Source organism: Lagopus muta, chromosome 6 (genome assembly GCF_023343835.1).
Source record: "Lagopus muta isolate bLagMut1 chromosome 6, bLagMut1 primary, whole genome shotgun sequence".
Classification (NCBI taxonomy): Eukaryota; Metazoa; Chordata; class Aves; order Galliformes; family Phasianidae; genus Lagopus; species Lagopus muta.
The window spans coordinates 48,602,745-48,625,622 of record NC_064438.1 but is presented as its reverse complement, the minus strand read 5'-3'; the positions used below and the strand labels follow the sequence as shown (position 1 = coordinate 48,625,622).

The following is a 22,878-nucleotide window of genomic DNA, read 5'->3' as shown; positions in this document are numbered from 1 at the left end:
ATCCTTGGAGGATTCCAATTTTTCCCAGAACTACAACTTCTTTTTGAGTGTTATCTACCCCATTATGCACAGATTAGTTACATTATGTTATTGGTTTGCACAGACCACACAGTAGCTGAAAACTAGTTTTGCAGAAAGGTTATTGAAAGAAAGTCATGAAAGAAACATATTCTCTCATCAAAAAGCTGTGTTATCTGTACATTTTTCACATTCACATGAATAACAAAGAGCTCACATGATGTCATTCATCTCTCCGATGCTGCCTGATAGAAGTCTCTATGAATTGGAACAACCATTGGCATACATCTGCAGCATGGATTCACTGCGCAGAGCTTTTAAACTATATAACGTCTTCCAAATCTAACTACAAAGGAAACACCTTACCTTTTTATTATGAACCACTGAACTGTAGACTAGTTAACAACTTCCACAAAACACTAAGTGTAGAATCAGGAAAATCAACAAAAGCCATTATCCCTTCACAAGTGGCAGTTCTTTCACACAAAGCTATTAGCTGCATTTTCTATTCTTACCCTGAATATTTTTTCAGCATTAGAAATTAGAGCATTGGCTTGCAGAGTCATGCCCTGCTTGCTGAAATTAAGGACAATTATGTAATGGAAAAAGGAAATATAACAGGTCAGAATTGTGCATCTGCTGAAATTCAGGTGGTGGAGGCATTCATTGCCACTACTGTGTTGAAAATATGGAGCAAGGTGCAAGGTGTTGAAGGATCTGACTTTCTTGTTCGGCAGACACATGTAACAGCCACAGCCATTAGGATTCTCTCTGGAGCACTGTCAGCGTTCCAAGGATATTTATTTATTTTCGAAAACTCCACATAAATCACAAAACAAAACTTTCATCTCCCCAGGGGAACACTTACCATCCTTTCTAGAGTAATGAAGAGTTTCAGCAGGAAACTGGCAATCCTTCATGGGCAATATGCCAAATTGTATTTTTCATTCCTAATTTAGAGCTTAAACACGTTGGTAGACAACACTGAAGAGCTGGGAGCTAGAAATGCTCATCTCAAGATGCTGTGGATCCCAAATCTACAGGGTCAGGTCCTGTGCTGACCCCAGACTTGCAGAAATCCATTGATGTCTGCAAACCTCTGGGAGCACCTTAAAAATAAAGTTTTATAAATACAGACCGCTGCTTTTCCCTTTGCCTTCCAAGTCTTTCTTTACACTTTCTGCATCATTTGACATTTTACCATACTTCTGTATTAACCACCAAAAATCTGATCTGCGAGCATGACTTCAAACTTGTATTTACAAAAGTAAAGATACAGCGACATATGGACCACCAGCTGGTGAGAAGTAAGAATGATACTTTGTGGAGTTTGAGTCACTAAGTAAATTAAAGAAAAAAAAAGTCCATCTTTGTTACAGTCACAATCCTGCTGAGAAAAGCCTGTCTTCTTAAAACTGAAGCTGTTTGAAAGGATGACTGCAACAAGGCCACTACTCAGGAAACATGAAATCTGGATGTATTAAACTAGAAGCTAAACTATTATAAGAAGTGTACGCAAGCCAGCTATTTCCTGCTAACTCTGCGAGGAATAGTACCACAAAGGCAACAGTGGAAGACAGAAAGAAAAAAAAGATGACAGTCTGTTCCTTTTAAATGGGACTAAGAATCACTTCAAGCTTGAGGGTGACACTAGGAGAAGTTTCTTTTTATTGAGGTCATGACCACCTACACAAGTTTGAAAGTTTTCAGCTTTTCGCCTCCACACCTCTCTCTGGCCTTACGCCTTTCTCACAGCATTTGCCTCCCCTTCACCTTCTGGAGGGATCCTTCTGGTCCTCCATCAGGAGGACCACCCCTCCTCCTCCCCAAATGGTGGCTTAGATCTGCAGACTGTCAGCTAAGTACATTTCCCACCCAGCAACTGTAAGGAGATTAATATCCTATTTAACTACCAAATATCAACTCCTCCCAGGAAGTAGTTTATTCTTCTTCATCCTAATTTCTACCCTCCAACTGTTGTTTCTCACCATCCTAACTTCAGGAACAGATGAAAACTTCCTGCCTACGCTCATGAAGTTTAACAGAAATTCATTTTCAAACTTAAGAGACCATTCTCTTCAATCCCAGCCCATTTCACCAATCTTTTCACTTTGCCTGTTTCCCTAAAAGGGTCAAAAAGAAAAAAAAAAAATCTAGCATTTAAAGGACAGTTCTGTGGTTTAGCAGCTGCACTGCAGGCTGGGGCAGAAGCTGTCTTTTTGACCCTTCTTAGTGAAAGTAGTACACAAGGAAGACAAAAATATTCGGCAAAGGGAAAGATTTTTAGATTTATTTATTTATTTTTAAACAGGTAAAAATGGAATAGAAAGAAAGGCCTTTTCCTTTGAAAAACAGAACATTGTCTAGGGACTATTAAATAACAATATAACTAATTACCAAGCTAATTACCTTCATGCTGGAGCACCAAACAACTGAAACACAGAAGCTGCTGAGAGCACTTACTATAGTAAATTACTGAAATACTTCTGATGGCTTATTTTGCTGAATTAGAGTACTAAAAGAAGTGTGCTGCATTATTTCTCTATTGACTTTTCCACATGTGATTATTTATTATTAGATTTATAAGTACAAATCAGGCAGGAAGGTCAAGCTGCTAACAGTTATTCTGGAGCCGCATCAACTGCAAAGCGTTATCTGCACTGAACAGTAGGGACATTGCTTAACTGCATAACAAGGCATGTAGGTTATAGGTACTTAAATATTCATACAGAACAAAACAACAACAACAAAAAACAATACTGGGCCAGCATGCAAAGCATTAGACATATAAATGGGAGAAAAAGAAGATGCAAGACAAAGCTGTATTGCTCCATGTTGTATTGGAGTTGTAATGCACAAGAAATATGAAGCTTGCCTTCCCTGCCCACCCCTCCGTGAACAAAGAAAAGAAGCACCAGGGAAATTTCAGAGAAATCTGAAATCATTACTTTCTGTCTCTGCACTGTGTTTGTTTGTTTGTTCAGCAAGAAAACATTTTCAATTTCTAGTTGTCAACTAAATCCTCCTCAACTCCATGGCTCCAGCAAGCACTATATTTTAAGACAAGACTTTTAACGTTTAAGTGACTTCTGTAAAATCTTTGAGGAGCTCCTGTCAAAGCCAGGAGATTGCATGCAAGTTAAGTGCCTTAAGACAGAGAGGGCAGAGAACAAAATCTTTGCCCCAAGAGCAAAATACCTGTGTCTGAAATGAGTAGTTCCATTTGGTTGAGGAGGGTCAAGATCCAAAGTAAACACCCCTCAGCCAAATCGAGTCTCTCGTGGCAATGCTCACTTCTTTGCTGCCTGACACAGGATTTCAACAAGATTCTATCACAAATCCTTTCTCCTTGCCACTATTTCTTCTCAACAGCATGGTAGCATAGAACTATTTACGAGGAAGGATCCAGAGACGCAGTCTAGTCCTTATTGTGGCCCTGAGTAAAAATAAACCCCGCAAAAATCGGTGCTACTCACTATACAGGTAAAGGCTCTTAATATGACTCTTGGACATTGTATAAGCATCAGTGTATATGTTATTGCTAGCAAAGTATAACCAATGGTTTTTAAAAGAGCTACATCTACTAGCATGAGCAGGCTTGACTGCATTCAGATCAAAACAGTTATTGCAGTTTCTAGAGGTAATGTCTTCAATTTATTCTGATGTTTCCCTATTTATTAAAATAATAATAATAATAATAAGAAGAAGAAGAAGAAGCACTAAAGAATATTAAATGGTACAAGATAAAGGCAATTAACAGGACTACAACTTCAACAACGTTGTTCCCATCCTCTGGCAGTTTTACAGAGTAAACTACCATTTCTATGCTCTTTTCATCTTATGACAATTGTTTTGTATCATCACAGCATTAGGACCTGCGCCCTAAAACTTTCCACCCTGTATGGGCAGAATCAGGAGAATTTTCTTTTTATCTATTTTTCTAATAGCTTTAGTGATGTCAGAACATTAGAGATACTCATTATCTGAGGGCTGTGCAAATTCACATTAAATGAAAACATAACTTTTCAGTCATTAATACATTGAAAGGAGTTGTAGTTAAAGGAGAAGATTGACTGCTTGGAACCTTATTCATTACATTCAGAAGCAAAATATCAGTGACAGAAGCTAGGCAGCCAAAGAAAAAAAAAAAGAAAGATTGAGATATCAAAGAATTTCAGATCCTTTTCTTCTGATACCAACTACTAAAGGAGAGATTTATAGGGATGTAACAAAGCAAAAGAAATTCCTACAATGAACTGTAGGAAAATTTATGGCATTTCTCTTGCCCAGATGATGACAGTGAGGTGTGCTGTATCCAGGCAGCAGGAGTTCAGCAATGGGTGTTTGTTGATATTATAGAGTGCAACATCCCAACTCCTTGCAGATCAGAACAGTTAAGGTGAAAGAAAACAAGGGGGCTGTTTAGTAAAAAGGAATTTTGTACACAGGCTGGAGGCATATTTAAAACAAAACCCTTGGAAATGTGCAAGTTTTAGAAATTGATTTCACTTCTCAAAACCACAGAAATGCAAATAGATCCTGCAGAGGGATTCGAGGTCAGAATGACTGTATGTATCTAACCTTTAAAATTTTTGAGACTCAGACCCATCTGAAAAAAAGATGACAAATCACTTTCCCCAATTTAAAGGGCAACATGAATTAAGCATAGAGAGAGCTGTCAGGCTCCTCCATACAGTGGTTATATAACTCAAACAGAGCAGGTGAAGGTGGGACCCTGGAGTTTATTGATTAGTTCTATACCAGATGAAAACTCAGATGGGCAGAACTGTCATTGCGTAATGAGTTAATATTTGCTATTTGATGCTACGTCATTAAAAGCTAGCACATTTTTTTAGATCAATATGGTATTACGTTGTTTTCTGTGATTCAGAAAGAAGCCTTGTTTTACTTCAACTTTTTTTTTCATCTCTGTATCTTTCGCCCCCATTCTCAGGAGTATTGTTTGAACTTGAATTTCTACATTATATACTGCATTCTCAATATGGAATTCCCATATTTAGGTACTATGATTGTTCAAAAGACTCTCCAGCTGGGTAGGAAGACTATTTGAGTGATAATACAGTGATTGTAAAGAATGGGACATCAGTTCCCATTTTAGAACATACATCTTGGCAAGTTTGAATGGAGTATATTCAAGTGGGAACAAATGGACATTTTAAGCGTGTAATTTAAAACAAAACATTCAGAGCTTACATGAATAAGCTCAGCAACTGCAGCAACCCTAGCCCAGGATCAAAGAGCTTATGGAGGACAACTCCAAGCTCATAGTTATCAGGCAGCCCACAGGCATAACAGATTTGGTGTTTAACAACAGGAATCCTGCACTCCTGGTTCCTTTTCTTCATTTTCACATTTATTAGATGCCCACCTTTCTCTATAGCTTCTTGTGGTTTCTCTGAAGGAAACAGTCCTAATGCTGCACCTATTCAGCACTTAGCATGGGCTGAGGTGCATTACAAATATGTGCATATGCTTATATAGGCTGTCATTCCCAACCACCATTTAGATTCTAAAATGTACTTTTAAAAGTTCTTCCTAAACATTATGCTAAGCCTGAAAGACTTATTTTTTCACTTGAGAAAGAAACAAAAAGAAACAACACAAAATCAAAACAAATAGAAAAAAACCACCACACTCTAGCTATGTGGGGTTGAAGGATCAGGCTGCTTTTCCTCACAACTGAGAACCTTGTTTGCTTGTGGCACATTGCTTTAGCTGAGAAGGTGTCATGCATCCAATTAAAAAATATTGAGGAAGACAAGATTGGAATGAGAACGACTATATGCTGCAGCTGCCCTGAGATGAGTTAGCTAAAAAGTACACAGCTGGGAGAAATATTGTTGTCTTGACCATTCCTGAAGCCTTAGCCATGTCAGTGCTGTAACAGCATGTTAGTTACTGCTTAGTTACTTAGTTACTGTTAGTTACTGCTGGGTGTGGAGCACAAGTCTTACAAGGAGCACCTGAGGGAACTGGGATTTTTCAGTTTGGAGAAGAAGACGCTCAGGGGTCACTTTATCACTCTCTACAATTACCTGAAAGGAAGTTGTGGTGAGGTGGGAGTCAGCCTCTGCTGCTGTGTAACTAGTGATAGGACTAGAGGGAAACAGCCTGAAGTTGCACCAAGGGAGATTCAGGTTGGATGTCAGGAAAAATTCCCTCTCCATAAGAGTGGTCGAGCACTGGAAAGTGTTGTCCAGGGAGGTGATGTAGTCACTGCCCCTGGAAGCATTCAAGGAACATTTAGATGTTGTACTAAGGGACATGGTTTAGTGGGGAAATGTTGGTGTGTGGCTGGACTGAATGATCTTGAAGGTCTTTTCCAAGCTTGGCAAATCTATGGCTCTGTGATGTACTTTTTCCTTACCAATGTATTTATTCCAAAAGCTATGAAGAAATTTTCCATTAATCTAGAAAAATGGAAGCGGTCAGCCTTTTACCACGTATCAGTCAAATTCTCTTCAAGGCATTAAACAGACAAGCATGCAGGAATTTCTTTTCAGTTCCCTTTCCAGTGGTGCTCTCATCAATATCTTTGCTGCTGTATCCCAGCAGCTGTTCTTCTATCACAAAATGGAACAATGTGCATGGAATCCCATGACAGAAGAGTCAACCATTCAACCCCCTGTGAATGAAAGAAGCATCAGGCCTGGCAGATTGACAAAGGAAAAAAAAAAAAACAAAAAAAAAAAACAAGACAAGCTAAAAGCCACATAAGTTGTTCTAAAAGGCTGGGTCTGCTCAGTGAGTCATCAGGTGGGCACATCTAGCTCTCAAGGATAATCAAGAATTGAAGTTTAACAAAACTTCCCACTAGAAATTGCAAAGGAGTCCTGCAGTCTGCCATTCTGTAACATGTTCTGTGTTTCACTGTCATCCTATACTCCCTTTACTTGTTAAGAACAGCATGAGTGGAAAACTTATATTGTAGAATCATTAATTTTTGTGAGGGTCTCTTTATTTTGATGTTTTTTTTAAGCAAATATATTACTATGTAGCATTTTTCTTCACGTGTATTTTAGTCTGGTTTAGTTCCACCACCTTTGACAATGGTAGGAAACTAGATCATAGAGGAGAGGAAGGGTGATGCAGATTGCTTAGAGAGGTTTTGAAACCTTCGTCCTTGAATATACCAGCGTTAGGTCTTATGCAAGAACGAATTTAAGAACCAGCGTATGAACCTGATAAGTGAATATCAGAACAACTATAAAAAAAAAGTTTTCTCTACAGAAAATATCAGAATATGGGTTGCTTAACAAAAATCAGATGTGTTGAGTTACAACAAATTGGACCACTCTTTGGGTGTACTTCCGCAGAACATCTAGCAATTCAGTTACCATGGTGTTGAGTGAGGAGCACCATGGAAGATTTGTGGGGAAAGCAAACAACTTCTGGCCAGTTTTCTCTCTCCCCAGTTGTTTAGAGCAATCAGGAATAGGAAGGTCCAGTGGATACTTTGGGCAACATCCACTTACAGCAGGAGGGCTCAGCAAAAGAATTTGCTGATCCCAAGACAGCATTCATATCTACGACAAACTAAATGATGAAATATTATCAGAAGTATCAAAGAAGTCTTCTCCAGAACCATAGGAAACCAAGTTGGGAAGGGGAACGCATATATACTTATTTTCCTTAGTTGGTCTTATCTGGTGTTAAGATTCATAAAGATGTTCTAAATATTTCTCAACTCTTCTTGATATCACCAGGTCACTAGACAAAAATTGCAAAGGGACAACAACTGTACTTAAGGAAAGTGCTCAGAACTACTAGAGGATTACAGGTCAGCATTTACCCAGAGTAATGGAGCATATTATTTTACCCAAAAGAAGAGCCACTGTCTCAATTCCCCTTACTCCTGCTCACCAGCATGCTCCATCTCTTTCCTGATGCCATCATCTCTCCCAGTCCATTCCCAACAAACCATCCCATCCTTGGAACACTTGTTTCCTCAGGATGTGGTCACTTGGGATAGAAAGGGATTCCATTTGAAAGTTATTTCACAGCTGCCAGCAAATTGCTGCACTTTCTTGTACTTCCCCCCCCCAAAAAAAAGCTAGGCCCCACATTTATCACAAACAAGCCGCTTCTCAGTCAGCAAATGGAACAGACTTGTAGAAGTTACTTGTATACCCTGATTTATTTTTATACATCTCAGTCCATTACATGCCATTAAATACTCACTGAAATGGTAGCTTGCACTGAATTGCATGGAATGATTTTTATTGAATATAATTACTGAACAGGAAGCAGAGAGCATAATTAATCTTAGTGCAAAACTCCATTTTAACTTGGTTGATCTAGTACTTCAGAATGTAGTTACTCCTCGATTAATTTCTGCCCTTTCATTCATGGAAGTGGGTAGCCTGTATTTTCTCCAGTTAGTTAAATAAATATTAAACACTTCTAAGCAGCAAATCTGAAATTGTCTAAATGTTGCTGTAATAGGTATGCTGCAAGTGCATAGATTAGCTACAGCTTAAAGATAAAGAGAAAATTAATTGAAGTCTGGCTTGCAGTTGTATAAAATCTTTTTTTTTTTTTTTTTTTTTTTTTTTGCTTGGAACTGAGCTTTGACATTCTTCATTCCAACACAGACAGCTTTTCCAATTACTTCTGCTACCACTGCTAAGGCACTGTCATTACTAATAAGAGAGAAGACTGTCATGTTTTACAACAGGCACACAAATAGTATGGTTCATGGTATAGTTTTTAAGTACTCGATGCTGCAAAACAAAATGATTTAAAAAAAAAAAAAAAACAACAACAACAAACCTATCAAGCTATACACCCAGAAGATTATTAACAGTAGTATATGATATTTCTTTGAGTCAGTAATTGTTCAGTGAGCTTCACTTTTACTTCATTGTCCACGTGTGCAATGAAGAATCATTTCAAGTCAAGGCTATAAAGCAGGCTGAACAAAATGGAAAATAATTAAACATGCAAAACTGGATGCACTGTCAACAGGTCTTTCTGTTAGTGTAATCAGCATTTCCATCACTGCTTCTTCATACCCTACGTTATTCACAGATATATTTCTGCATATAAGAGCACCATTTCAGGAAGTCAGAGGCTCCAAACTCCTCCTAAAAAAAAGTAAATCTCACAGTAGCGTATGTTGATTTGTTTTTGTGAGAACATCTTAAAAATCCCCATTCACTTGTCTACATAACTCCAGTCAGCATACTTGCAACACAGCCTGAAACAAGTCTTTAGTTTGAATTTTTTGTCCTGAACATTCCCTGTTCTCTCTGACCTCACAAAATCCAAAAACACCATTCCCCATGTGCAAACTAAGTGTTTTCTGTCTGAACATCCTTGTGCTGGATTTATACTACAAGAGGAAAGAAGGTTACTTGGTTGCTGCTCCGTAAACCTGGAAGAGCTCTGCGCACGATGCTGAAAACAAGCGATAGTGAATTTCAGAGAGTAGCCTGAAAATAATTGTTACTGAAGGGGAGTGTCGTAACTGAGTCCAGCTGTCAATAGGACCCTCAAAGTGAGGGTCAGCCAAAGGCTGCCAGAGTTTTGAATCTGCCCTGGAGGACCTCACTTGACCACTAAAGCCAGAGGGCTTCACACTAACAAAAGTCACAGGTCTAAAAATTTATTTTATTTTATTTTGGGAAGCTCATAAGAATACATCACAAGATCAAAGCTTTTTCATAGGACTGGAAGAGATTAAGTCATACAGAAAGTACCTGCAAGACAGAAAAAAACTTACGATCTCAGATCCCTTTGTCAGCTTCTCAGCTGAGATATATTACTTGGAAAAAAAAAAAAATAGTTGCATCCTGTACTATAAATGAAACATGTTTTCTGGTGATTTAATGTTTAACATATATACGTTTCTGCTACAGCACAGGCCTCTTGCTTGGAAGGGCCTCAATTTAAACTAAGGGAGGGACACCTCTGTGGGCAGCACACACACAGCCTTGCTTTTCAAGGAATGTATTTCTGCTTAAGTGGAATGATTTCCAATTTTTTTTTTTTACTGCCAGCCCCAAAGGCCCACCTGCAGAGCATGGCAAAACCACACACCTAGGGAAAAGGGCACACCAACAGCACACAGGCAACCAAGAAGAGTCCATCTCCCACCAGGGTCTGGCACTGGACTTGAAATCCCTTTGGTTCAGTTCTCTCATCCTCAGTAGGAGATACGGTGCATTTTAAAACCTAATTGTCTTGTTACTGCAATGATGAAAGCACTCTGAAGTTGAGAGGAGTAGACAAACATCTCATCATTTCATTTGTACAGCACAAGAGAAGGGTGCTGGCAACCAAAACATTAAAAACTGCTAAAATAACTATGACATTATAGACATATATTATATGTCTATATGTAATATATAACCTATCTAAAACCTGCTTAAGAGTAAAAACAATAATCCAGAGTTCAAACAGATAAGGATCAGTCTTCAGGGTAGTAACAGAGCAAAAGTTCCCTTTATCTCACATATATCCTGGGCAAACAATCCAGATGTGCTCAGTCACATACAACCCCTACTGGGTGTTAGGGTTCTCTAACATTTCCCTCAGCTGAACTTCTGCCATTCCTGGAACCAAATCTCATGAATCAGTAGATGCAGCAATACTATTAGCATTAGAACAAACAAGATAAGGTCAGATTCCAAAGCCTGAAAAAACCTCCACCGCCAGGAGATTTCTTGCTAGGTCTTGTTTATCCCCATCCTGTTTTTCTCGTTGCCTTCTCTCACCCACCTCTGTTTTGTCATATGTAAGTAGGTAAGAAATTACAGACAAACAAGCAAAGATAAACACTTGAAACTAAGATACAGCACAAGCATAAAAAGAAGCAAGCATGAACTGAGAAGGCATATGTTTAGTCTTGCAATCGTAACTATGAAAGTAGGGCTAAAGTCTGAAATGCAATTCGTTTTAGGAAAAATCCTGATCAGTTGATTAAATGATTATAAAGCATGATAGCATAGAACAAGTTCTTGGGGCCCATAATACTTATTTCAGTCTATTACTACTGTAAAATTTGTGAAACTTTGTGTTCCTTTGTGCCTCATTTTCTGTTTAGATTTCATCTTCATAGATTTTAAGGCTAGTTGAAAAACTGAAGGATAAGAAATATATATATATATATATGGTACGGGAGGGCAGACAATCTACTGTAGAAGATAAATTATACATATGTATAGCCCATAGTCTATTCACATTGCACATTAAAAGGACATCCAATACTTCTTCAAGTATGATCTTTCTCTACCACTGAACAGTAGGAAGGAAGAAAATGAGGGCAATAAGCCATTAACCTTTATGACTTGCAGCAGAACCCATACAATTTAATAGTGAATGTCCATTACAGTTTTGTTGCCATGCCTCATCCATGCAAAACAGTGAGTCAGAAGATACCCATATTTTAGAAACCTGAAGTCTGCCTTCCTTACAGTGGTTCTGTATTCTACAGCCTTACATTCAACAGAATACTGGAAACTAGAAAAGCAAAGCACCTTACTTGCATTCTGCAAATACCACCTGTGATATCACAGCTGTCTCCTGAATTACAAGAATAAAACCCACTTCTCCATATTATAATGCAAAAACACCCATTAACCTGCTACTTAGCAATTATGAAACACTTATTTGTTTGAGAAAAAAAAAAAAAAAAAAAGAAAAAAAAAAGGAAATACACCATTCAGCATTCATTTTATAGCAGCAATGTACTCATCCACTGGCCAAAGCACCAGTGGTGGTTTGGCGCAAAGAATATTTACAAGCAATTCACCACAACAAATTTCTGAAAGCACTCCAGGTTGCTTATTTAGCGTTAGCATATACACAAAGCACTTCAGGGCTACAACAGAAAAACACTGCTACTCCACCTCTCTTATTAACCAGAAGGATTTCTTGCTATGTAACACAAAAAGAGATTCAATAAAGTGTAAGACCATATCAACTGAAATGTAATGGTCCAAAGCATATTACTTGATCAAAGACTTTGTAGTTGTCATTTACTAAGAGAAAAGTATTTTTCATCCAACAACATAGCTTTTATCCACAATTCTACGCATACCCTTTCACTTAAGCACCCAAATTTAACCAACACTTTTCATTTAAAGTAGCATAATAGATTATTTCACAAAAATAAAGCCTCACTCTGTTTTTCTAAGCGTGCAGATAGTTAAAATATTTCAAGCTCATATTTTTCCAAGTACTCATAGTAACACTAAACAAACAGAATGAGGAACAATACCCCAGGACATAACAAAATCCTTATTTTTAACATAGCATGAAATATCATTAAGTCAAAAGCTTACCTAGTACAATCGCTGTAGGTTCAACAAAGTTAATCCCACGAGTTGAAGATTTAGCCTGAAGTCTGTCTGTACAGAAATTTGGTTTTAGATTTTATTCATTCTAGCAAGCTCTATGGGGAAATAGATTTCTTTTTTAGGAGGGTGAGAGTGATAAATGGAGTTCACTCAGCTGCTGGTTTCCCATGGTGCAGAGGGCAAACGAGCCTCAGGTGGAGTCTGTAGCTGCCCCAGACAACAAATAGCTGTAGTGTGTGAGGAGGCTCAACTGCCTAGAAAACTGATGAAGAGAGGAACAGGTGTGCTCTTCTGTCTCCATACTGTGTCAAACATTCTTTAACCTTTGTGTTCTAGTCCAGCCTCTCTAAATGTAAATTCCTCAGAACTTTTTCCATCACAGGTTATCTGGAGAAGCACATGCTGTACACTTCCAATTACCTTCTAAGGAGCTATATCAAGCACCTCTTTCTTCATCCTCCTAGTGCCATTGGTGTCTCCGATGCATGATTCAGATAGAACTCAACAAATACAAGGGTAGAGCTCAGTGCTCACAGCCCACCTGCACTGACCTGCAGGTCAAGGCGTACTAGCAAAACCCTCCTAAAACTCATTGCTGCCTTCAGAGTGGGCACTGCTGGGAATGTATCTCAGAATGCTTTCACTTGTGATACCTCCCCAGCACTGATGGTGATTCAACTTCCTGCTCCTTGTTTGTCTTTAGTTGGGATATTCTTGTATTTCCACCTTCTAATCAATGGAACTGTCCATTTTAACTAAGAGCTGTCATATTTCATTTGTATTTAAATTCAATTTCCAGAGAAGGGGACCAGTTGTTCCCAGTATATATATTTCTGTGCCATGTTAGACAAGTTAATTTTAGAGTATGTCATTTCCACTAACACACAAGAAAGATTTGCTTCTTTATTCACCTATGTGGTATTTGTCATATACTACAAAACCTGAACAGAATGAATAGCCATAAAAATAATCAAAAAATATTTCAGCACTATCAAGTGGTCTCAATAAATCCAGTAACTGCGTTTTATTTGTATTCCACCTTTCCTGTTTCACTTTTAGTATTGATTTACCTTGTGAGGTCCAAATGAATAGAAAAGTGTTGAAATTCATACAAAAAAATTGCTGCCAAACATCACAAAATAAACCCTGCATTTATAGAAATCCAGAGAGACCTCTGCTCTTTTAAAATCTTTTTTCCCACTTGTACTGGAATCATTCAACCTCCATAATCTTTAACGAAGTATTTAACATCAGTTGAAATGGTCACACAACTTTTGACAGGGAGTATAAAAAACACATTTGTTTTAACAAGCTATTCCCGTGCTTACTACTGACACTCAGTGTACTAATTCTTTTTAACTCATGCTATAAAACAGAAATGTGCAGAGTTTACTGAACTCATCACTAGTCAATTTTAAAGTTTTCCTTTTTCTCTCTCAGTCCTCACTTCTGTAGCCTCATCTGAGTTTAATTCCCTGAAACAAATGGTGTAAGAGAAGAGCTTCTGAGAAAGAAAAACAATGAAAAAGTGTAAATATCAGAGCACTTTAACTGGTTTTGATTAGTTTGTTGGGTTTATTTTGTTAATTTTTTGCTAACTCAGTTCTGATTAATATGAGGCAATAGAGATGATCATTCATCACCTGGGGTAGCCTTCATCAGAAAGTAGTAGTTCATGTCTCTGCAGGGGATAAAACCAAAGCCCTAACCCTAACACTAACCCTTACACTTTGAATATAGAAGTGGCCCATAGTTCAAAGAAATCACAATAAATCAGAAGAAACACATAGCAAAATTCCTACTGGCTAAATTCACCAAAACTGGAGTTCATCCTAAATTTTAATCATCCAAAGACTCTCCATGGATCTTTCTTAGATGTTGAGCAGCACTGCAAGCAAATGTTAGGCCTGGACTCATGCCCTGCTTGCTGTTTGAACAGTTCAGTATGTCTGTTCCCAAAAGTACAGGAACTGCCATTGTTGTTGCACTTGATCACAGTAAGGGAAGAGAGCAAGATTTTGCATTCCCCTTCTGCTTTGTTCACTCAAAGGTCCATAGAGAGCAAAGGAACTCTCAGTCTTATCAGAAAGAGGCCAAGAAATACAGATAGTGAGCATGTTCTGGTCCTCCTGCCAAGATGTCTGGAGCTGTTAAACATACAAAAACAAGACAGGAACAAGGCACTGGGCGTTAGACCGTGAAAGGATGTCTCTTCTCAGCAAGGAGAGAATTGCCAGTAGGAAGTTTGGAAACGATGCTAAAATACACTTTGCAAAAGAGGAAGAGAGTCAGGAAGAAAAAGGTCTGTTAGAACAACCTATAATGACATTAACTGGATACTCTTGTGAATAGTTAAGATAGACCATCTGAAGGATCTGAGGGTGTAGAACAGCTGCCAAGATCCAGCCTCCCCCTTTCATTTCTCTTCAATGGAAGAGTGCAGTTTCTTTCCTAAATACTGATAGATTGAAGGAAAGTGAATAGTAGCTGCTGAAATATCTAACAAGATGCAATGTATAAATATACTCAGAGGCAGAAAATTAGAAGAATACATTAGAAAAACATCTGAATTCTAATACCAAGCTCAGATGTTATCAGTTGTGCCGTGGTTAGCTACGAGTCAAAGCAGCCCCTGGTGATAGTCAAGATTGCAACCCTTTCTTCAGAATAGCTACTACATAGGCAGAACACGAATTGCAGTCCTTTCTGTGACCTTGCACTGTATTTAAGAAATACAAAAGCATGGGAAAGTTAAACCTTTCTTGATTTTGTACTCATAGCTCTAATTATGCAGAGGAGATCACAGAGATGTTAGGATGGATGAACAATGTACGAGTAACACTAATGAAGCTGGAAAGCGGTAAGCCTTCAGCTCTATAAATTCTCTTTGCAGAAAGCAAAGAAAACATGCCACAATGAAAAGAAAACAACCCAAATTGTTATGGATAACCTATCTCATAATATAGGACTCACTGTTTTCATATCTGAGCTAACTTAATCATGTCCATAACATCTTTCTGCTTAGTGCTTCTTTCTCTTATCTCCTATTCCCAGGAGTCCCTTGCAGACAGTAATAACATTAATAAGTAGTCACCAGCTTCTGCAAGCACTGCTTAGGACACTGCTGGATAATTGGAGGGGAAACGCCTACTTGTTGACCAAATGTTGCCCAGTCCCTGAGGTGTCTGTTTATTAGACAGGATGCCTTCCCCAGATAAAAACTCAAGCAGTTCCTTTAGCTAGATACAAGTCTTTGATCTACTCTGGTTTAAACCATTGCTTTCTATGTTTGTGGGAGCCAAGAGGCTGTGGCTTTGGTCTGAAACAGGCAGTAGCCTGGGGCTTTGCAAAGAGACAAAAAGCATTACTCAGCTACTAAGTAGTAGCACATTTCTGGCAAAAGAGATACCTTTCAACAGGGTTTGTGGGAAAGTTAAAAGTGTCTAGAATTACGTGAGACTGAATAGAGTACAACCTTGTATTTATGGGTTCACCTTTTAATAGCTCACCTCAACACTTGACCTCTGCATCCCTAGAAAATTTGATTATATGGGCTACAAGATACTTTCCAACTCCCTTAACACTTGTGCAGAACTTCAGTCTACATTGGGGAGTATTACAGTGCTAACTTTTGGCTGAGATGGGAATTTGATTCTAATCACTTAGAGTCGTTAAACCTTGCAAATGTAAGAACCAGATTTCCAGGTGTCTTGGCCTTCTATCTTACAGTAATTTTTGCCTTAATGTCTTCCTGTAAGTGTTCTTGTTTCATTGAAGGGGATCAGCTACCAGATCAGACCTTTTTGTTTCTATGTTTGTAGTGTAAGAAGTTAATATGTTACAAATCTGGGGTCCAATTAGCTATCAGTTGCACTTGGCAGCCAAATCCAAAACAGAATATACCTGGATAACATAAGCTTACTACACCTAAAGTCGCACATTCTTGCTCTTCTGATATTTGACCCAAATCATATTCTGGGTACAAAATGCAGTCACTTAATTTCCTCAAGTGTCATAGAGTCATACAATTGTTTGAATTGGAAGGGACATTTGAAGGCTATGTAGCCCAACTCCCCTACAATGAACAGGAACATCTACAGTTAGACCAGGGTGCTTAGAGCCTTGTTCAGACTAACCTTGATTGTCTCTGGGGACAGAGCATCTCTCTGGAAACCTGTGCCAGTATCTCACTACCCGATGTCCTTAACCAAACATTGAGCCATTGATCACCACTCTCAGTACAATCTTGCAATGAGCAGAAGTCGTCTCTGGGTACATCTTTGCAAGGCAGTTCTGTATCTTCCCAGACTCCCACTGAGTTCCAAAATCCCAAATGTAGGCAACTGCAGGACTGGTTGGAGAGAACAACCCTTCTGTATTCCTCCATTGAAGGCAGGCACCTGAACTTCAGCCAAGTACTACTTCAGAGCCTGTCTCACCTTTAAAGTTTGATGCTCTGAATATGAGAGGTCTTTTCTGTATCTTTGAATTCTCACCATTCCACAATCTGCATTTATATCTCTGCAGTTTTAAAAGTATACATTAGTTTGTTATCTTACTCCGACATTGTCAGTACTGAATAAAACAGTCCCGTGCCTATGACTCTGCATAAAGACTGAGTCTGCTTTGTGCAGCAGACTCAGTTCTGGCATTCAAAAGGAAGTGTAAGAAGTATGGCAGGAGTTAGCCAAGTAGTGAGTAGACTCACCTGAACATATACATTTTTTAATTGTTAAATGAGACATGTTCTATAATGCTTAATATGGTTTTTTTTAAGGAGATAATTCATTCAATTCATAACAAATGTAATTGTGTTCTGATTGCTCACACCTGGCAATTTTGCACTGTTACTTTTTCTCCCCAAAGCACATTCTAAGCATAGAATGGACCTTGTGCCAGGTATACTATATGTTTCAAGCTCTAAAATAAATAGAATGGGATTTGCAGAGCCAGCTCTAGACATAGACAAAGTATGCAGTTGCAGGAGCATGTGTCTGATTTGCCTCTGCCAGAAACCTGCCACTGCTATTGCCAAGGAAAAAGCTGCTGGAAGTAGGCTGAAAACTATTGTTAATCTCTTTGCAGAAGCAGCAGTTGTTGCCCCTGGCCCTGGCACCATGCCTGCTTCTCCATCCCAGCACTGCCCCTTCTTCTGGCAGCACTCATCCATGGGGAGGTGAAAATCTTCATTGCCTTTAGTTCTGAGCTTGGTCTGGCTACTGTATATTCCAGATTCTACATTTTAATTGATATTTTTGAGGCTTTAAATGGTATTCAGGGTAATACAACAATTTTCAAGTCTTCCCATTACTTAGTCTGAAATTCAACCCCAGACAAATCCAAGAGTATTGGGCTGTTTTCAACATACCTCAAATTCTGCATCTTTCAGGTATTGTCTTTTCCTTCCTTTTTCTTGATTTTGCAAAAGATTCTCAACTCTAATGACCCTCCTAGAATCTTTTTCAAATTTTCTCGTCTCTTGGAGTCCCATACTGGGATAAAGAGTCGTTGCACTGTGTGCTGTTTCACCCAAATCCTACAAGACTGCACCTTCCTCAATGAACTAATACCTTAAATAGATGAGAAAAGGAATGGGTAGGAGACTTGTTCAAATGATAGAAGTGATTTTCTCTACATAGGGAGCCAAATTGTTTATTTGACATACCCAAGAGTCCAACGTAGCAGTGCATGGCATGGATAAGTGCCTTTAAATTGAATAGCAAACCCTAAGAAACCGAAAATAATGGAAGACACGTAGAACTAGAAAGAAACAATTGCAAATAGCCCCACTGAGTATTAGATGGACTAAAATAACCTCTATGGATATACAAGAGATAAACTCCATGCCAACCGACCCAGGAAATTCCACTGAATTATTTCATCAGAGGTACAGTCAGAGACGAATAACTTCTCTAAGAACTGAGTTTACATAAAGAATCTAAAACTATGGTGGCAGATAGGGGAGGAGGACCTGACTGCTTTCCTACCAGTCAGAAGAAGAAAAACAATTTCTGGAGTGAAATCTACTTTCTCTTTTTTTTTAAAATTCCTTCACCTAACCTCTAAAGTACAACATAGAAATATTTCAGATACTTTAGGGCTGTTGTTTACATGCATATTTATCAGCTCTCCAGAGAGCAGATTTCTGAAGTGGATCACTCCGTGCTTAATTTTCTCAGCAAAAGGGATATTGAAATGTATCCACAGGGAACACACCTATTCTCTTCAGGGGTAAAAGATAAGGGTTGTGTAGACAAAGCGAAGTAAAATCTGAAGAGATGTAGAATACTCAGCATTTCTATTGATTTTAAGCTGCCTGGAAGCAACCTCGGAATGTTTCTCTAGATATTATCTTTTTAATGCTCAATCATACTATGCTCAATTGAAAATACAACCGCTCTGTTTCACTGCATTCGTACTGTATACAAGTGAAAGTGTTGGAGTGATAAATGGTTTGCTAGCTGAAATCAGATGACAAATTAATTAGCTGCATCAGATTCTGAAATGTAGAATGAAATGCGCCTTCTCTGTAGGGCTTCCCCTCTTTATGAATCCTGCCATTGGCAGCTCTGAGCTGGTGCTTGGTTCTGGTCTCCCACAAGTACCGATTTACTTGACTGAAGGGAGTAAGATCTGGAAGGGCTGAGATCCATTGTTAGAATAAATCTGTTGACAATAACCATTTTGTGAAAAAAGCAATTTAGGAAAAAAGCATTTAAGAGCATGGACATTTTGAAACAGTTATCTGCAGTTACAGGCAACAGCATACTCTATCTTCTAAGTGTTGGGCTTGTTTTTTTTCTTGTCAGCTACTCTTATTGCAAACCTGTTCCAAAATCATGTAGTTCCATCATTAGAAAATTTCTGATTTCCGAACGAAAGTGTAATCATGGACAGTTCTGCTCTCTTGTTCTTAAGCCAACACTTTTCTTTAGAAGAAATAATTATTTCTCCTCCCTCTTGTCTTTAAAAGTGTGGACAAATCCTCTCTGTCTTCCTTTTTGTGAACTGACCTAAAGCCCCTTTGTTTTGAGTTTTTTTCTCTCACATACCTCTAAAGTCTCCTAAAAATGCTTTTTCCTATGTCTTTTCCAGAATGAATTCCTGTCTTGAAAGCATGTGACTGTGACAATATTCCCAGAGAGACAGCACTTCCCTCTTTTGCTGTAACACCTCACCCAGAAGTTTATTGGAACTGCTCAGAAAACAGATCTTTAGCCTGTGTATTCAGTGTGAAAATGAAAGTTATTGATCTGTCAGATTTAATTTAGGACATCCAAGGTGAAGCAATTAAAATATTCTATTCTGAAATGTTGGCTTTATTGTACTTATCACGTAAGGCAAGTGCTATTTTAAAAAGATGTCTCGTAATTATTAGTTCTTTCGGTTTCTGTGGAGGCATCAGTCACAGACTGCTGGATCTGTGCAAGTGCAGAACGAAGTCTTTCCACAAAAGAGCTGCTATTCTCAGTAAAGTTAATCCTGTTCTTTATTCAGTATGATTTTATTCACACATTCCTATGCCTACTTAAAAATGTCATCTTGGATTTTGGAAAGGTATGAAATATACATACAAGCACAGCTGATGTCTGCAGCAAATACTTTCATATATTTAGAAAATACTTCTTATGTAGTCCATTTTCTGGAGCACAACATGAGTCAGTGATGATCCAAGGTTCCCAAACTTAGAGGCTTAGATACTGAAAAAAAAAAGAAAAAAAAAGAAAAAAAGAAAAAAAGAAGATAGAAAAAAAACAAAAAACAAAAACAACACACACAACAAAAGGGGCAATTTAAGCTGATAATAAAGCACTTTGAAGGTAGCTTTTAATGTGCTATGGTTTTATGCAGCTGATGTTCTGAGCATTTTTCTTATTAAGACATAAAAATTCACTTCTAGAAGTCTTCTTGTCCAGATACCTACTACCAGCAACCCCTAAATGGGGTTTTCCATGATGAAAAAACATGGTTTTGTTAACGGCCCTCTGAGAGGGCTACTAAAGCAGCATTTTTGCCTGAAGTCAAACCATAGAAAGGAGTTAGAGCTGCTGCTGAGCTGCTGGAGGAAAACTTTTATGATAGGAATAAATTAGGCTGAAGTGGTTAATGATGGCCTAATTACATGAAAAGTACTTATTCAACCAGTCAAAGATGAGAGCCAAGTAGAAATGTAAGGAAGAACAGCCCTTAGGACAGTCTGATACTTGCTTTGTACACATGGAAAAACATTCCTCATGAGAGCTCGATTCTGACATCACACAAAAACTCACCCTCAAAATAAATGCCCCAGTGAAGTCATTGGCTCTTATCACTGACAGCCATCTTATCACCGGAGAGCCATTACTAAAGCTAAAACTCCATGGAACAAATAAAGCACGTAAGCAAGTATAGTTCTGATGAGAAATATCTACCTATAATGGATATATTTTTGGCATCTATACAGTATATTTATGGTTATTGATTCCCTTAAGAAATAACAGAATGCATTTAAGCAGTGTACAAACTATCAACTGTCACTGAACTGCACTGCAAAGATGATCTATAACCTTGAAAAATGTGACTGCTTTTCTTCTATAGCAATATATTTTAAACTGCAAGGCAGCAAGCTAGCTTATGCTTTTCACAGTATGCAGATATCAGCTTCTCAAGTAGGAAATTCAAAAAGAAATATTATTAACAATTTATTGTTATTTCCATGCAGATACTGAATGAATAATTCCTATCATATTTTTCCCTAGTTACAGGAGGGAGTGTTTTTGCATCTGTTTCTCTTCTCCCAAATCTAATAATCAGTAAAATTGCACTCAGCCAGCTGTTGAATTTTGGTTCTGTTCGTATATTTCATCTGTTTAAAGACTGACAGAATATGAAGTCATATAGCTGCAATAAAATGCAACATTGATACGAAGAGAAGTTATTGCCAACCTTACAAAAATTCAGATAATCTTGGATTGTGCTGTAATGCCTAACTAGATTGAAGACAGTGATAGATATTCATATGCAAAGTAAAGTAACAGTTACTAAAATCAGTAAAAACTTTGGAAATAAAGTGCTTCCAGGGATTCTTTGAGAGCTTAAACCAGTTTCTAATTATAAGAAATTTATGTAAAACCGATTAACTCATGTCTTCTCCTGTGGAATTGTTCACAAAGGGTATGAAATGTTCACACTTTAAGAACACAAAGCTCGCTAATTCATTTAGTCATAAATCCTTGCATCTTTTTGGAACAGCTGTACTGAACCTATTGCCTGATGTTTGAATGGAACATAATTTCTTTTTTAGTTACACATGTAGCTGAAGGCATCAACAAACAAAATAAAACATTGCAGGTAGCTTCAAACACACCACAACCATTCTATTGACATGCCTAATACAGAGATGATTATTCATTTGGGTTTTTATAGTCTAAGCATGAACATTTAACCCTAAGGGTTTATATACTACTTAGCAACACATATTTTCTAAAGATAGCGGATTTAAATTGTATACATATGCATACATATATACACATCTGTACGTACATATACACACTTCACAGAGAAATGCCATACAGTTTTGTAAATATAGATAAATAGGTAGGTATGTTAGTTTTGAATACCTGGTATCACGGATAGCAGAGTTCACTCAATTTTCCAGTAAGAGAATGCTTAACACTTTGCAAAATTTAACTGTATTAATTAGATTGCTGTATGCCATATTTGTATGTTCAAATGGCTTAGGTATTTCCAAAAATATAACTACTGAAAAGAAAAAAAGTTGTTTTAATCATAGATAAAAAATAGACTATGATTTTCTTCATTAAAAAAGTCTTCATAGCTGTTTGAGTTGGAGTAAAGACCTAAAATATGCAAAGGAAGCCTTATAAGGTGCTAGGAATAACATATTTACCAACACTCAGAACTGCACATTTAAAATTATCTGAAAAAAATAGGTATGTCATTAACAGAGATATGTAAGCTTGGTAACTAACTTCTGTGTAGATCGAGCTCTGCTAAGCATGCTCCAGCTAAGAGCTTTTGAGACCAAGCAAAACTTCTTCCCTGACTCTTTGTGGCAGTTGAACCTTTTTATAACGTCTGGCTTCCCAAGAGTAGATAAAGGGATGAGCTTTAATGCTGAAGCTAATGCTGAAGTACCAAGAGCAGCATGGCCATACCAGAAGTGAATTGAACAGGGATTGCAGTAACTGGGGAGAAAGGGAAACAAAAGTGGGTGAAGCTGGAGATGAAGAGAAGTCATGACAGTAGCTTGTTAGAAGAGTGGAGTAGAAAGAAAGAAAGATGAGAATGAGGGAGAATGTCATTTTGGTACCAGATCATAAGCTCAACCAGGGGGATACATGATTCCATAGGAGCCTGTTTCTCAATTAGGAAATTGTATTTAAAATATTCATGAAGATATATTGTTAAAGTCCCTGCAGCACTTTTACATTATTTAATGCTGTGGTCATAGATAGTTCTAGGTAACTCCAGAAATAGAATTGCCACCCCCTCACAAAGAATGGATTGTTTGACATTTTTATCAGCTCCAGCCTTT

The 22,878-nt window shown here is 37.9% G+C and overlaps 1 protein-coding gene and 1 long non-coding RNA gene across 7 annotated transcripts in view; one reads left to right on the top strand and one right to left on the bottom strand.

Annotated features, from left to right (window-relative positions):
• LOC125694352 (uncharacterized) overlaps positions 1-12,520 on the bottom strand; it is a 100,347-nt gene extending 87,827 nt beyond the window's left edge. For both annotated transcript variants that reach the window (XR_007377520.1, XR_007377521.1), the window contains exon 1: positions 12,327-12,520. This is a non-coding gene — a long non-coding RNA (uncharacterized LOC125694352). The remainder of the gene's footprint in view (positions 1-12,326) is intronic.
• The window catches only part of BEGAIN (brain enriched guanylate kinase associated), a 139,616-nt gene that overhangs the window by 51,046 nt on the left and 65,692 nt on the right, over positions 1-22,878 (top strand). The window lies entirely within an intron of this gene.